This window comes from Chironomus tepperi, unplaced genomic scaffold (genome assembly GCF_022539635.2).
Source record: "Chironomus tepperi strain 1889 unplaced genomic scaffold, CSIRO-AGI_Ctep_v1 contig_461, whole genome shotgun sequence".
Classification (NCBI taxonomy): domain Eukaryota; kingdom Metazoa; phylum Arthropoda; class Insecta; order Diptera; family Chironomidae; genus Chironomus; species Chironomus tepperi.
In genome coordinates, this window is record NW_027226583.1 from 1,333,022 (window position 1) to 1,350,986 (window position 17,965).

At 32.6% G+C, this 17,965-nt stretch overlaps 1 protein-coding gene across 1 annotated transcript in view; it reads right to left on the reverse strand.

Moving 5' to 3' along the window:
• kek5 (kekkon 5) overlaps positions 1 to 15,865 on the reverse strand; it is a 75,846-nt gene extending 59,981 nt beyond the window's left edge. The window contains exon 1 of the mRNA XM_070651522.1: positions 15,657 to 15,865. The gene's annotated coding sequence lies outside the window, so the exon portion shown is untranslated. The remainder of the gene's footprint in view (positions 1 to 15,656) is intronic.
• Between the last annotated feature and the right edge of the window lie 2,100 nt (positions 15,866 to 17,965).

A 17,965-nucleotide genomic window follows, 5' to 3' on the forward strand; every position in this document is an offset into this window, starting at 1 on the left:
ATTTCTATATAATTAAAAATAATATTTTGAAAATGATAATTATTAAATGATTCGAAAATTTTTCAGTATAAAGCCACAATTGTTCGGTAACATTAGCACTGATGACGCAATTTTTAAAGTTCAGAACTCAATATTCAGTGTTAAATTTCCAACAATTTAACACGATTTTTAATTTGCCAAAAATGAAGCATAAACGCCCACGAATTCAAATATCAAAGAATCTCATTATTCACAGCAACTACATGCACAACAGCACAACATTAAATTATTCCAATTTTCTTCGGAAAAATATAATGACTTCCTGGAAAATTTCCATTTTCTTAAACGATTTTCTACGCAACTATGACGGAAAAGCTTTAATAATTTTAAGCAAAAACGTGACACGTTCAGAATATTTTTCGTTCATTCCATTTACACTGGGTCAATTCCTTTATTTTTTCGTACATTTTCCATCTTCCATTTTATACTCAATGACAAAGTTTTTCAATTGTCATAAGGACTTCATGTAGAAAGGAAGAAAAATTGGTGGAGGAAGAAGGAAGAGATTTTTGTAATTTTACACGAGGGGGATATTTGGAAGTGATGTACTTCTTAGTATAAGTTACTAAATAAAAGGTATTTCAAATCTCGTATGGGGTCATACTGTGCTCCCAACGACCCCCCTTGTCTACGCCCCTGCATCTTATCATCCTCCCCATTCTCTCCTTTTTGGCATTATTCTTTAATTTATTCGAGTTCCCAAACTTCCTAAATCCATACAAAAAAGCCGTACCTTCCCGAGCATTACATGGTATTCGCTAAGACACCGCTACGTCGTTGTATTAACAGCAAGACGTGAGGTTCCTAAAGTAACTACTTCAGACATTGTGGATTGTGCAAAATATCGCGAGGATGCCGAAGAATTCCTGAATTGGATATGTTGAAAAGGACGTCCTTCATTTCCCAAACTAGCAGAAGGTTTTGAATGATAGAGCTGTCTTTAGACATTCCCTAAACGCGGCAATGGGCCTTCGTGTGCCCCAGCCAAGAAGTAAGAAATAAGTAAGACGCGAGGTCGTCCTGATGGTACTGCACTCCTGATGGACTGATTTTGATCCATTTTTATTGCAAAAAATGCGATTCGTCGAAGTGTGCCGTTTGGGCCTCATTAAATAATGTAACCTGAAGCAGTGATATTCAAGCATAGCAGAATTCCATACGAATGCATACATATATGAGCAAATCTGCCAGTCCATGAGCTATACAGCTCAGACTAAATAGTTTGGAAAACCTTCAGATAATTATAAATACGATGGTTCGAATCCTATCATGTTTAGCACTTTACGGTGGAAGTTTAAAGGTTCTAAATTCCTTTTTTGATTAAACCTCACTTCCACACATCCCCAATACATTCTTTTTGGCGGAATTAAGCAAAAAACGAAAAACTTTTCATTCCCCTACATTTGAAAATTAAATTCAAGAATTCTTTAGCCACCGAAGCATGCTAAATCAATGCCTGGAAATGAAGAAATTTGTCCAGACAGTCACAGAACCAGCCCAGAAATGCTTTATTTTTTCTGATGTACAACACAAAACGTGAAATGACGGAATGAAGAGAATGGAAATTATGATTCGGTAAGGATTACTGTCTTCCAAGAAGCAGCAAGAAGGAAGAAAAAAACGTTTAGGAATGATGTACATAAAAGAAATTTAATTAAAACTTTTCATCTCTGCCTTACGTTCATTTCTATTTCATCGCATTTGTTGAGTTTTTTGAAAAAAATTGTACGGGAAAAATTATTCGCATAAAATTGCGCTTTTTTCTTTCCTTCCTTTAACAATGCAAGGGGAAATTGCATAATTTTTTATAGTAAATTGATGCAATAAAGGATGCTTTTGTGATGATGATTGTACATCATAATGATGTGCATTCATCATCTTGAACATGGGGATTATAATAACTATAGAAGGATATTAAATCGTAGTTAGGTATGATGAATTGTGTTATGGACTGTTTGTGGAATAAACTTGAAGGTTGCTTTAATTTATATTGTAGATAATAAGTTGGTATTTGGAAGCATCTTAGAGTTGAACTTTTTATGTCTTAAACTTTTACCTCATTATTGAATTCATAATAAAAGTTGTATTTTCACAGTAAATATTAAATTTGTTGACATAGCAAGAAATCCAAACATTGATTTAGGGAAAATTTGGCAATTATGTGACGCTTTTTGACCCAGAAAAAATTACTTTATGACTCACTTAACCCTTACAACCCCCTTTTGCGTTATGTAATAAGGATTGTTCAAGTTAGACATTTTCTCAGACATTTTCTGTGTTTTTATTCTTGAATTAATAGGTATGTACTGTCCAAATGCGTACTTTTTAGCGATAAATCTTATTTTTCAGATGAAAATCCCTTCCTGGAAGGCACATGCCTTAATAATGACAAAAAATTAAGCTCAAGTTCTACCTTGGTCAGGTTTGAGGCCGGAATTCAATGAACCTAGCTTCAGGCCTGAGTTACGTCAGTCTATGATCAGATTGTTTGCCATTTCTTCGCCGAGAGCTTTGTAGGCTCATCGGAACATACGATATCTTTTTGTTTTATTAAAAACTCAATGACCATCTCTGAGTCTTGACAACTTGAGCTAATGTATAGTTAAAAAAATACAACTTTAGTCGACTAAATGACATTTGCTGTCGAACATTCCGAGATTAATCGACTATAAATCGAGATATTAACTAGACATTATTTACAATTGTTCGCTCGAGTTTCCTGTGACAGGAGTTGATGGGCCTTCTCACTCAGGCCTCTTAATGCTTTTACCCAAGTAATAAAGTATTGAGTCCACTTCTGATTGACAACCTGTGTGCCGCGGAACACAAGTTTGCAACAAAATGTTTTTGGAAATATCATGAACCGCATGACATGTGCGATTTCGTTTGAAGTTCACCAAGATGTGCTTTGGTACTAAAAGGTTGTCGACCACTGGAGTAAATTATTGACATATCAAATGAACGATCCCTAGAATATATATTTACAATATATTTTAAATAAACTTTGCATAAATAAAAAGTTTTACTTAACAAAAAATATCTTAACAAGAATGGCAGCATCAAACTTTGTAAGCTTCATTCAAATAAAAGTTGAACAAAAAAAATATGAATGAAAATGTTGTCTATAAACTCATTAATGGAAGAGAATTTTTTTTTAAGGTTTCTTGTTTTATGGCAAATACTCACTGTTTAAACTTCTAAAAGAAAGTTTTTTTATGAATAAATATCAAAGAAGTTCTTATTTTGAAAATATAAATTGAAAATTTTCCTAAAATAATGATTTCCTTGGAATGGAATTTTTGTGTAAGTCAAAAAGAAGTCGGAAAAAATAATTTAAATTGAATTTTTCCAAAGGTAGCGTTTCCAAGACTTTGTGGTTTGTGGCACATTCATGATGGCCATTATTATTAAATATCAAATATTTTGAAATGTAATAAAATTTAGAGAAATTTATGTCTGACTTTTTGAAGTTCAGAAATTATTTTAAAGATGTTTTAAACACGGATGGAACTGTGTCACAAGGAGAGATGAATGCAGATAGATGGTCTATAATCTAATATACCAAATGATATCATAAGTGAACAACCAGGAACGTCATAGAACTGAATCCAGAGAGCTCAATGTTGACTTAACTTTGCTCAAAACAATGATGTTGAATTGACGAAAAGGATCAAAGCGGGAGGTCGACAAACTCTGGTGACAAGTGACAAGATTGACAAATTTTTGTCCACATTCTGGTTCCAAGTTAGAGTCACGACAGTCTGTCATCAAGCTAGAGTCACGACAGTCTGGTACCAAGCTTGAGTCATGCCAACCAGACATCAAGATAAAGTTACGATGACCTGACACTGGGCTAGAGTCGTGGTATGCCGGTCTAACACCAAGTTAGTGTTACGATGGCTTATCAACAGACTTGAGTCATGCTGGCGTGCTACTAAGCTAGAGTCAAGACGACCTGGTTAGAATCAAGCCGTTCTGACTCCGAGTAAGAATTACGATGGCCTGGCACTAAGCATGAACAAAGTCGATCTAACACCAAACTAGAATTACGATGGTTTAGCACTAAACTTGAGTTATTGCAGTTTGTTACGATGACAAGTCACAAAGACCTGGCAAAAAGCTTCAATCAACCCGGCTGATAATTAAAAATGATCAAAAATGACCAAAATAAATTCAAAATTAGACAAAAATGAAATTAGTCTGCTCCTCACCCTTGTCTCAAACCAACAGTACATTTTTCTTCATGTCAACTCCGACTGACCTCCTACTGTGAACAAAATAGAAAATTTGAATTTGCCTCAAAATTGAATTGACAAAGTGTGCCATGACACGCAATTTATATTAAAAATAATTATTTTTCTTGGAAAGTGAAAAAAGTTAGAATTATTTAAAAAAGTTCCTCGGGTCTTTAAAGAACTAAGTAAATAAAGTTGCTGATTTTCTGCTGATAGTGAAAATGGAAACTTGAAGGATGTCAATAATGGAGGTTAGTTTTAGAAAATGGCTCAAAGTTTAGTTGGTCTGCTCGAATAATCCAGTTTGCGACGAATTCTAAATGCGGCAATTAGCGTCTGTGCGTCTTCGCTAAGGAAGTAATTAAAGTAAAGCTTGAATTATCCAGCGACATATTATCACGAATATTTGTCGAAGTGGGTTGGTTCCCACCATAAACTCTATGTCTGGGTTTAAGCCAGAGAAGTGGTAAATTCTCGTTCCGTTAAACTTTCAATAGCCAAGAAACTTATATACCACATATATATGGATATTAAGATCTGAAATGCTAAAGTTTATTAATTTCGAAAAATCGACCGTTTTCAAGGCTTCATGACCCTAATAGACAATGAACAAACACACAATTATGAGCATGCCCATGATTCAATATATTCATTCAATTTAATTGAGTATGCTCAATATATTCTTTGTCTGTTCGAGACATTATTGTCATGATGTGTTGCTTAGAGCTCTTCTTGAATATATTAGGTAAAAGTAGGAGTTGAGCTACTCAACAAAGTCACCTGACATTCTAAAAATAATGTTAATTTCTGTAGAAATTGTACTTGATTTCTCTCCTTTTTGAGCCTCTCATAATTTAAAAATGAAGGATCGTACCATTTTGTCACTTTTATATTCATTTGTCATCCTTTGCCATTAGGTCCACAATAGCATTTTTAGCACAATTTAAAGAGAAAATATCACTTGAATTACCCGAAAAATTACCCAAAATCAGTGAAAATCTTCAACAATTTTCCCAACCAAAATATAAATCCTCATCGACAGCAAGGAAATCAATTTCAGTGTCTGAAAAGTTTGCAACATTTAGTGAAAAGTATTGATGAGATCTCAACACAACAAAATTTTCTAAACAATTTTCCTTTACAATACATTTGAGACTGAAAGTTTTATTTTTGACTTTAACATGAGAACAACATTATCATGATGTTTATGTATTGTAGTAAGCAACGTTATGTCAAATAACCATAAAATAAAATGAGATATAATTAATTCATACCAAAGTTTGGTGTTGTATAGCCATTAGTAAATTATATTAAGCATAGAGAGAGGAGTTAACCTGATATTTTTTATATATTGTTCATTGATGTAATTAAAATTACATTATGCTGTATATTTATGAAAAAAAATCGATACATTATATATCCTGACCCGAATTTTTTTACATCCACAATCCATAGGTCTCGTGTGTATTTAACAAAATTTCCCATAATAACTATATTATGCAAATTCTACTCATGGATGAGTCAGCAATATTATATTTCATCCAAAACACATCATCCTCTTCAACTTTAATTCCGTATTATATTTTAAGTGCTTTTTTTCTGCACTCAGACAAGCTGCAATGATTCCATAATTTATTATTTTATTATTGTTTGACTATGATTAGGGCATCTGTCTATTTTCTACGAATTTATTTATTTGGATTATTTTTATAAAATATTAAATAGAATAATTGAAGAAAATTGAAATTGAGGATTAAATTTCATGCATGAATCATATTTAGTGAATCATTATAGAATTTTGATTGAGGAGGGAGTTTGGTTACATTTGAGTATCGGTACTTAAAACCAGAATTTGCATGGCGCCATTGCATACGCGTCTGCATTAGAGTCTGGGATTTCGAGTCCATCTATTTCCACTAAAACTTTTAACACGATTTGTCATTTTAGAAATTTTAAATTCCTTTAATTAATTTCCTCAATCTTAATCTTAGTTGAAAATTGATAAGTTATAAGATTTGTTAAAAACCGGAAGGTATATGGTCTAGAATGGGCTGAAAATTAGACTCTAGGCTACCATGATTGTGTCCTCTAGGCTACCAGATTCAATGAAGTCCGATCCGACCTCAGGTCAGAGTCAAATCAAACATGGGTCGGATTTTTAGCTTTATATCTCCACCGTATGCTTTTCGGGAAACTTAGATGAGTGAGTCCAAGTATGCTTTCTCGAAATCCCGATCCCGATAAAGTTTTGGGATCGGGATTTAAATTTTCGGGATTTAATCCCGATCCGGACTTTTCGGGATCCAGGGATTTTTCGGGATCGGAAAATCCCGGTTATCCCGATCCCGATAGCGAGAAAGCATAAGTCCAATTTGCTCAGTGGCGTAGAGGTATTGGTTTTTGGGAACTAAATTATTCCCCAGTGGTCATGAGCTCAAGTCTCGAACTTCGAGACTCAAAATGAGAAATAATTCATCTGTCCTTTCACCGTAATTCAAAACCACTTGACAATCACCTTTTGAAGGTTGCAGACATGAATGTCACCAATAAGAGGTTCGTTTCTCAGTATAAATTGCAACTAAAGGTTTGAGAGCATTGGCTTAGTAAACTTTTAGGCTGAAAAACTCCCGCAATATCCGCTCAAATACCGCCAAATACCGCGGTATTGCATATAAATACCGCCGATACCGCCTAGTTTCTCAGCCTGGGTAAACTCTCAATCATCAATCTGTAATAAGCCATGTGATACTTATAACGCAAAGTTCTGGATTTGTTGTTGAATCTAATTTCATTGGTATGACTCTGTTGTGTCCATATAAGGTTATAGAATGTAAAAGAACTTCTCAGATTCTTCATCATATCATGAATGACATCATGCATCAGTTCTTTAGATGACGTCATTCAATAATACCAATTTTTCCCAAAAATAACATTCAAAACATCCAAAATAAACTACATAAAATTCATACGCATGTAAGCATCTTCTTGAATACCCTAACAAAATCCACTCCACTCCAAACATCTCTCAGCAGATGATTCATTCTCAAAAGAGTCAGTTGAAAGAAATTTGTCAGATTGAATTCAAAAATTGCTCAACCGTGTGAGGATGAAAAAAAAAAAAAAGTTTCCAGCCCTCCACTTCAACAATGAATTTCAATTTATGGTTTATTTTTCTTTTCTAACACTCGACAAAAAAAAGAAATCTCACGCAAAAAAATGGATAGAACTGACTGTAAAGTGTTTACTGAGTGTCTTCGTGTAAATACAGAAAAAAAATTATTTTTAGTCAGCGAAGAGCGATGGTTTTTGCGAAATAATGAGTCATTGTTGAATTTATACAAGCAGTGATGCTATAATAAAAAAAGGAGACTGAAGATATTTTATTCGGCATCTCTCTGTTGAGTCTTATTTATAAATAAAAATGAAATATCTACTTCTTCGATTCAAATTTTGTGAACCGTAAAGGGCAGTGGTGTACTACCTTTTTTTGGGATGTGGGAAATTTCCGATTTTGTAGTGTTTGGTATGTTTTTGGTGATTTACGTATTTCTCAGAATGGCTGAAAATTCTTGGAAAATTTTAGCTACAGATATGGTCGATTAGGCTTTGATCTAAGGCCTGATTTCATCAAATCTGGTCTAGATCAGAGTCAAGCTGTTTATGATCAATTCTACGACGTGTGCTTTCCAGGTTAAATACAAAGATCTTGGAAATCGGTTTGAAAGGCGAAGAATGGTAGAGTGAGTCTGGCATAAAGTCGGTTTTGAGAAAATTCAGCAACAATCACCATTTTTACGCGGTATTATCTTCTTTTGGGTTATAACGCGGCACACCTTGATAATGATGACTAGTATAAAACACGATATTTTTGATACTAAAGAACTTTATACTGCGGACAACCACATAAGAGTTGTCTAGACTCTAAATGTTCAAAAAAGCGTCATCATTGGACAACACTGAAGTTCAGATTCCAATAACAACGCCTCTAAAAAATAGTCCTGTGTACTTTGCAGCACATTCATGAAGAAGTCTGAACTCAAGTGTAGTCCAATGGAGGCGTTTCCACTCAAAAATCCTACCTACTCTGCAGCTTGCATTCACTAGATTGCCGCAGCACACAGTTTCCTCATCACTGACATAGTTGGCCAAGAAAGTTATGAGATTCAATGTAGACTTATTCTTAATGCAATTTATATGAGTTTATTCTTCTTTTATTTTGTTTGTTGTGCAATTTTTTTTATATTAAAATATAAAGTTTTCCTGGTATTTTGTCTACTGCTTCTCGTGATAGAGAGAGTTTGTCTGGGCCTTGACAAAACGGAATGCCATTCTGTGTTGCATTAATTGGGGTGAGAGTATCTGAAGTCGTAATGACTGAAAAAAAAACAGTTCCTATATCACTAATGTTATGAAATATGCAGTTATATAGTAGCCGAGCTTAAAGTAAATTTGGATTTTGAATGGAATAGTCGACTTAATGTGAAATATTAGTCGAAATTGAGCTCTAACTTAGGAACCTACAATCAGGGGGCAGACTACTCAGGAGATCTATAAATTGACCGAAAACAGCAGTGACGCTAAGAGTTTAATTGAGGACCTTCTATATTGAGGACCTAAGTTAGATCTCAACCTAAATCACAGCATATCATTTCAGTATTGATTTGCAACAATAACATAACAAAAATGCGCTCTATTTTCCATTCAATCTCACTCATTCACATAAGCATATTCTACCCATATTATTATATAATAGTTCTCAGGTGTTTTTTTCTTTTGCTGTTTATATGAACTATTCATCCCTTATCATCCCTATTCATGCAAGTTTCAATATGTATATAGGAATAATGATAACAACTCTCATTCTGATAAGTGGATGGTAGCAACAAGCATAAAATGTAGAAAAAAAAAACAGAGAATTAAGGACGTCCTTATAATGCTCTCTCATTTAATTCCACTCTTTTGCTTTATGAAACACTATACATCTGTTACTTTAGTATGATAAAGCAAATGATGCTGCATATAGCAACCCAAAGATAGTGAATATTTCTAATTAATTCACATCATGATGCATGACATTCATTGAGGAAAAAGGAATCTCGATTATAACAGAAGTGGAAATGACAAAAAAAAAAGGAAAGAAAAATTTCTTTTTGAATATTTCATAGTGAGCGCCATCAAGTGACACTAGAGAAATGTGTCTAATAAATCATTCAAGCATGAAAGATGAGGAAAGGAAGAAGGCACATAAAAGGGAGTTATAGGAAAGGAAGGAGACAAAATAGATAAAAAAATACTGACATTTGCCCACGATAAAGTGTCAGCACTTTAAATTGCCTAGCAAAGACGACGATGTCACAGCTTATATTAACAAACATATTTCTTGTTCCTACTATCCGTCTCGTACTTATTCCTATCAGGCATTTCTCTTCCTTTTTTTATATTGGAATGTCTTTATTGCAGACAGGAAGTAAGGAAAGATAAAAATAGATTTAATAGCCAAAAGCGCATAATTTATGCTGACTGGAAATCGTTTTGGAAAATGTTAATGCTTAAATCTACTGGAAAACTGCTCATAGACACAGTCAATAGCCGACAAACAGAAAGCTACACCGCAAATTATACGTAAACTTAAGCCCGAGTGACACAATCCGGCGAATCGCATTTTTTGGTATTTAAATGACTTGAAATCAGTCGTCAAAGCCACTGTAGCGCGACTGTAGCACAACTGTAGTGCAACCATGTAAGCAATTGTAACGCAACCATATCACTACCATAGCACGACAATACCACAACAGTAGTGCGAATATAGAGCAAAACTTAGCGCGACTATAGAGCAAAACGTAGCGTGACTGTAGTGCAACTTTAGTGAGACATAGCACAACCGTAGTGCAACATGATCAGCATGATCATATCACAACAATAACGTAACCGTTTCGAACCGTAGCACAACAGTAGATCAACTGTAGCGCAATCATAGAACAATCGTTGCGAGATATAAAGCATCTGTAGCGAGGCACAGTTAACCATAATACGACCATAGCACAATCGTAGCATGACCATATCACAACTGTAGCGATACTATAGCACATCCGTATCGCGAGCAAAGTGCAACCGACACATAGAGCAACCACAGCACAACCATAGTGCAACCGTTGGGCAACACACCAAACACATTGTGTTGTTCGGGTAATAAGCCACGGACTCTTGAAACGGAATCACACTTATCTTCATCACAACACAAATTGGATGGATTTTTCAAGAAGTTCGTGCTTCTCGTTATGTTATGGGAGCAATTACGACAGGCTGTGCAATAAAAATGCAAAGAGAAAGCAGAGAAAAAAGTCAGGTTGAAAAATATTCGATTTATAAAGGGACATCTTGATTGCTGACTTCTCAGTTCTCTCTTTTTATATGCGACTATTCGAAACCTTTGATCATTAGAATTTTAAATTTTCTCTTTTCTTTTACATTAGTTCTGTCTTTTGTGTAGCTGGCTTGTCTGTTTTATCTGCAGTACATTCTCGACAGCAGAAAGCATTAAAATAATAAAATTAGAAAATGGATGCATTGAACGTCTAAATTTCTACATTTTAAAGCTTTTTTTTTCTAGTCCATTAATCTGTCAATAAAGCAGGTCATGTTTTTTTCGGAATCAGATTGAAATGTCTGTTTTTAACTTAACCAAATTGAAAAATGGCATTTGCAAATTGATGTGTCAATTTTTGCACTTAATTTAAATTAAAGTCAAATATATTCAGATATTTAATGAATTGTATTGTATCTATGAAGATTTAATTGACATTTGGAGATAATTAGGGAGTTTGCTGTAATTATTTTTGTTCGAGATTAATCTGTCATTATTAGTTGAGTTTTAAATGATTAGTTGGAATTTGATAAACTGAGCGGTTAGGGTTTGTCATATTGCTGAAAAGCATATGGTGTTGAAATGACCGATAATTTAGCTTTAGGCAAGTATGACTCTGGCAGCAGAAGCAGACTCGATGATGCTGGGGACAAGTTTAGTCTACAGACGGATTTTCGACCATTTCTACACCGTGTGCATTCCAGAACTGATGCATTTGTATTGTAATTTATCGTAAATGCTGCTTGTGTACGAAAAAAGAAGGAATTTTGCTCGAAGGCTGCTTGAGTCTGAATATTCATAATTTCAATCAAGTCACAGCATATAATCGACATTCAAAAATGAAAGAAATCCAAGCAAAATGCTATAAAAAATCTGATTTTTTTGCTGTCAAAATGGGGCAATTCCGCTTCATTTTTAAATTTTGTCGGCTATGTAACAGTGGCATAGTGTCATCTGCTGTATTTTTACTGCAGAATATCCCAACTTCTTCTAAAAGTCCTCCAATTTTTTGTTGAAAATCAAATGTTCATCCTACTTAGTGGTTTTGCTTTATTGTTAGGGTTACAAATCCAATTTGAATAAAATTCTAAGTTTCATACTAAATACCACAATATCAGCATTTCTACATGCTCTCTTATTAAGCTTGTTATAAGTTTGTATCTAAAGTAGATTATTTTAATCCGATTTGTCCTTATGAATATAAGTTTTCAATTAACGACATTAAGACTTCTCGATCTTGGATATTTCCTCATAGTGTCGGTCCTGGACTCTATCTCAGTCTCGGTTTTGCTCTTGGTCATTGTTCCTAACATACAAACGGCGTGCTCACAAAATTAAGTATACTCAGAGTGTGCTCTTTGTCTGTAAGGAGGTCTCGGTATCGGTCTCAGTATCGGTATTGGTCTTAGGATCGGTATTGGTATCGTTCTAGGAATCGGTCTCGATTTCAATTCAAGTCTCGAATTTGTCGAGATCAAGCCTTCCAGCAATCCTAGTTCTAACCTCAAAATTTTCCAATCAATGCATTTTTGCTAACAATATTCACCATAAAACCATAAGCAATAAATAAATTTAAAACTTTAAATCTCTAGAAAAAATAAACTTCCAATTTCAATTTCCATTGCACATCCAGCCTGCAACTAATCCCATCAACAACAATTTTTTGCTACAATCTCACCAGATTCATCTATCGCAGGTAATATTTTTTGCACTAAAATTTTATAACATTCATAAATTATTTTATAGTTTTGCCATATTTTTGTAGGTCAAAAAAAGAAAAAAAAAAGTTTTTTAAGAAGATTATAGTCATAAAATAAAATTAATTTTTACACTCGTAGAAAATATTTTTTTTTTGGGGGTGTTACCTTTGAGAGGTTGAGAAAAAAAGGAAAAAGTTAGACTTTATGTTGTCAACATTTTTTGTTAATAAACTTTGTTTGACCTTTGAGAATTGAAGTGAAATATTTATGATGTACGAAGATGATGATAAAGTTTTGAAAGATTAGATTTTTAGTAGTTTTTTTGCAAATTATAAGATGCTGTTGATTGCAAGCAGACTGAAGATTGGAGAATTTTAAAGATTCTGCATTTTTTGGAGTTTTTCAATTTAAGAAACTACTCTGGGTGAACCAAAATTTGTTAAATTTAGTTAAAGGCAAATTAATGTTTTGTTGATGACTAGCTATGACGGTATTTTGCCGGTTTATGTACCCCAAACAGACAATGAGCGTCCTGTCAAAAAGCTTGCATCTTCATCCTACGCTGGTCGTACAGATTATCTGTGATCCAGTTGGTGACAGAAACTTGCTCTATCATTAGCTGTTCTTTTCTAATTTCTAATGTCAAGTGCTACATTGTCTCTATCAACAGCCTATCTCCAAGTGGGCTTGTAAAGAGCATGGTCTACTAAAATATACTAGTTAAGCATGCTCTTTGCTGATTTTCCTCTTGAAAGCATATTCTTTGCCATTTTTGGTATCAATAACAGGCCAGCTCTTAGATTCCTTGGATACCCCTAACATGCCAGCTCTTTACCTCCTTGGGTGTCCCTAACAGGCCAGCTCTTTGCCTTCTTTGGTGTCCTTAACAGGTCAGCTCTTTGCCCCCTTTGATACCCCTAACTGGAGAGCTCTTTGGCCTCTTGGATACACGTAACAGGCCGCCTTTTTGCCCTATGGGGCACCTCTAACAGGCAAAGTGCATGCTGTCAATTCTAAACTGTTAAGAGCTTGCTCTACTTAAACAAACAAGACAAACATGCTCGCGAGCATGCAACGAGCGTGTTCTCAGCTTACTATACTCTGTTGCGGATGCTCTATCCCGACTAGGATTAAATATCATACAATATAGCACAACAATGTACAACAAACTATTTTTCCACATAAATATCAGCAATTATTTCATTTAATTGCTCATGCACAACCAGTTAAACGCCCTTATCATACACAACTTATTATCCATTTTAACAGCTCATGGCACCTCGATCATATTAACAGCTAACTTTTTTTTATGCTTAATCATTTGAAAATAAAAATTCACAATTTAATAACAATTGATAGTTCAACAATGAACTGTTAAATATATTTAATGACGATAATTAAATTTTATAGTGTGAACGTATCAATGTTACATAATGATCCATAAATTAAAACAATTTTTATATTAATCTTAATTTTTCGTTCATATCAAAATTATTTTATCAAATAATTACGTATCCATATTAACCTCATTATAGACTTAATCCTTCGCATGAGTTATTATCAATATTTGTTTCAATACATAATTGCATACGATTGGGGGGTATGAGTGTGTGTATGTTATTGTTATAATATGCCTCATTAATTTTTCATCATATTTATACAATGAAATTATTTTCATGATCAATAATGAACTCATATGATATTTAATACAAAAAAAAAATAGAATATTCTGTCTATGACATCAGATTTATTAATTTTTGATAATATTTTTCCACCGAATTATATTGGAGGTGTTTTGAATTATGAATTATTCAAATGCACACACCCAGACACGCGTGTTAGATAATATTGTGGACTAGACTGGGGGTCATTTGTTTATTGAGTCATTTCAATAGAACTATGGAATATCCTGTCTCGAATAGCATAACTCGGTTAATTGATCCAAAATCCGGTAGTCAGTAGGCGTGACTCTGGCATCCGTCAGAAATCCGACACTATACCAGGGTTACGCCAGCCTGGGTTGAACTTTGATCTGAATTGATAATCGGTTAGAGCTAAATTTTCAGGTAACTAAACCTCCAAATCTAGTGTGAAGCATTGAACATATTCTTTCTATTGAATGTTAAATGCGGAACAGAAGCGCATTTTCCGTTGATGGGATCAAAATTCATGCTTTTCAAAAGAATCTCTTATGATTGATAATTTAGGTTTAATGCAACATACAGCCAGATTTCCAATATTGACATTTAACAACAATTGACGTTATTCAATGCAACATATAGCCAGACGTAGTTGCATGCCCTTCGAAAAACAATATTGCATCCTAAATTTCAATTGATGTGGTCAAAATCTGTCAAAATATACCAAAGTTAGAGCTAATTTGCATTTTGTCATAGTTGCTTACCCTTCGGTATAACACAACAAGATATTGGTTCCATATTAAGAAACAACTTCAGAATCTGCATAACAAATCAAAACAGATTCAGTCAAAACACTTTAAAGTCAGATGTAAAATCAAATTTGCGTAGTTGAATGCCCCTTGAAATTCTTCATCGTACTTATTCCATATCTAGAACCAAAATCGACTACGTCTTCTGAATTGAATAATAGTGAGATGATCAGAAACTGCCAGAAGTTATCTAAAGACAGATCCAGTTTTCGACGAATTCTAAATGCGGCAATGGCCTCCGTGCGCTTTCGCGAAGGAAGTAAGTAAGTAGAGATGAGCAGAACATTGAGAAACCATCAAAATAGGGATGAATTCAAAAGGGGTGGGGGGTTTTGTGAAGAAAAAGCTCAAAAATTCCTCCCACCTTTCCTCACTCATACATCAAAATCAACACTACTTCTAAGTCACACACTTCCCATTCCCACATCATCCTCAACTATAAAAATCAATTTTCATCAGCATTCATCAAAAACTACATTCAACCCCAATGTAATTTCATCAAATTAGGAAGAATTACAAAGGGCAACATAAGAAAAAGTCAACCCATACATAATCTCTGTACCGAAAATCAACCCCAAATGCAATTGACATAAAAGCGGCATGTAGACAATTTTCCAAAATTGGTGTTAATCCTTAAATGACTACGTGACCAGGAAATAAGTTTGTTCATAAATATTTTAAAGTCAGAATTGTGAGAAAAAATGTTTCTCGGAGTGTATTTGGCACAAAAACTTATTATTCCTGTTCCTTACAATTTTTTTTTGTTTTAAGGGCCATTTGAGAGAGTTTTTGTCTTGTTTTTATTTCATTTTATGACGGAGCATATGTTTCAAGTACTATGGAATAATTATGTTGTAAACATTTATTACCTCTTTTTTTTCGGCTGTTGTTCCTTATTCTTTGCTTGTATGTTGTATACACAAAATAACAAAATATTAAAAATTCCACTGAAAAAACTGCACAGAGAAAAAAAAGTTTTTATGACTTTGTTGGTAATCCTCTTTATTTTCGCTGTTGCGTTTTGAGTTTCATGAAATTTAAATTTTTTTTTATTTTTTGTTGTTTCTGCAATGCTAAAAATTCATGAATTCATCTCATGGTTATCAACTTTATTACACTCTTTTCTAAAGTTTCTTTTTATGATTCTATTATTTTTTCTTCTTTTTTGGTCGTCGACTAAATTCATAAAAATTTAAATGTTTAAACTACACACAATCACAGAATTTTCAATTCACAATTTTATCGGTTCATTTATCATCATTTAATTCCTATTTTTATTTTTATATATTTTTTTGGATGACAATTGATTGACCTTATTAAATGACGTGTCTGCCTGGAAAGAAAAGAAAAGAGAATTTGAATAAGAAAACTAATTTTTTTAATAAATAGATATTTAAAGTTTTTAAAACACATTTTATGTGGTTGAATTGAGGTTATGTAGACGTTTTGTTAGGCATGAAATGAATCTTGAATAATTTAGGCTTGTTGCGGTTGGGTTTGTAGTTCTTTTTTGTTGTTATTTTAATATTTAAAAGCTGTTCAATCGATTTGGTAACTTGAATTAAACTTTGTAAAGGATTGGATTTAAAAATTAAATTGAGTTTAAATATTAAATATTAAGTTAAATTTTTGTTTTTTGAATTAAAAATGTTAGAAAATTTGAAAAAACTTGAAAAGTTTAAAAAATTTAAATTCTTGAAAAAATTGGAAAAATTGAAAACTTGAAAAATTTGAAAAATTGAAAAAATTTAAAATCTTAAAAAAATGAAAATTTGAATTAACTAAAATTTTTAAATTGTTTAATTTTTTGATTAGTTTGTTTTTCAAATTCTTTTAATTTTTCAAATTCTTTCAATTTTCCAAATTCTTTCAATTTTTCAAATTCTTTCAATTTTTTCAAATTTTTCCAATTTTTCAAATTCTTTCAATTTTTCAAAATCCTTCAATTTTTCAAAATCTTTCAATTTTTCAAATTCTTTCAATTTTTCAAAATCCTTCAATTTTTCAAATTCTTCCAATTTTTCAAATTCTTTCAATTTTTCAAAATCCTTCAATTTTTCAAAATCTTTCAATTTTTCAAATTCTTTCAATTTTTCGAATTCTTTCAATTTTTCAAATTCTTTCAATTTTTTAAATTATTTCAATTTTTCAAAGTCTTTCAATTTTTCAAATTTTAAATTCTAATTCAAAAGAAAAATTTTAAAAATTTAAAGAATTCGAAAATTTTCGAAAAAATTGAAAAATTAGACAATTTAAAAAATTTAGTTAATTCAAAAAAAAAAATTTAAAATGCAAAAAAGTCGAAAAAATTGATGAAAGATTTTTTTTTTTCAAATTTCTTAATCCAAATATTGAATTTGAAAAATTTAAGAAAATTCAATTCAATTTATATTTGGAAGTTTAAAATTGAAAAAATTCTAAAGTTCCAAAATAAAAAATTTAAATCGATTTTGAACTTAGTATCCATATCATCAACACACAATGCGCTCCATACATCCATACATCCATTAAACATTCAATTTCTTTAAATCAATCTCCTCTCCCCCTTTCTCTTCTCATCATCTTTATTCAGTGAATCTCATTAACTCCATTGTGACCCGTTTCTCTTTGTTGTGACGACGATCGGCATTTATGTGTCTACATAAATAGAATTTTTAATGTGCTTTTATACAATCATAAATAACATAGAATGGAATGAAACGGAGATGGAGACGTAACACATTCCTTAAAGTCTTATTTTTTGGGAGCAAGTATTGGATATAAACATTAAAGTATGGAATAAACAAAAAAAAAAATTCCCCATATTATTTTATGTACTCTTGCTATTAAACTATGTTGAAAAAAATATCTTTTCCCTTTCACTTTATAGATCCCTATTTACTCGTTCAACAATAAATTTTTATCAGCATTCCGTTTACAGACAATTTTAAAACATTTTTTTTTTCTCTATCGACTTAGTTTGTTCTCTCAATCATAATCTTTTGTTTAAACAATTCTTCATTCTATGTCTTATAAACTTGCGTCTTTTATGTTAATGTGACGCCTTATGGATGACTTATTGTTTTTTATTTTGATACTAGTCTGGTGTTATCGCTAAGCATGACTGGAAAAGTTTATAAATAAAGTCTTTGGATTTATTTTCAGATGAATTGGGGAATTTTAAGTTGGATGAACATCT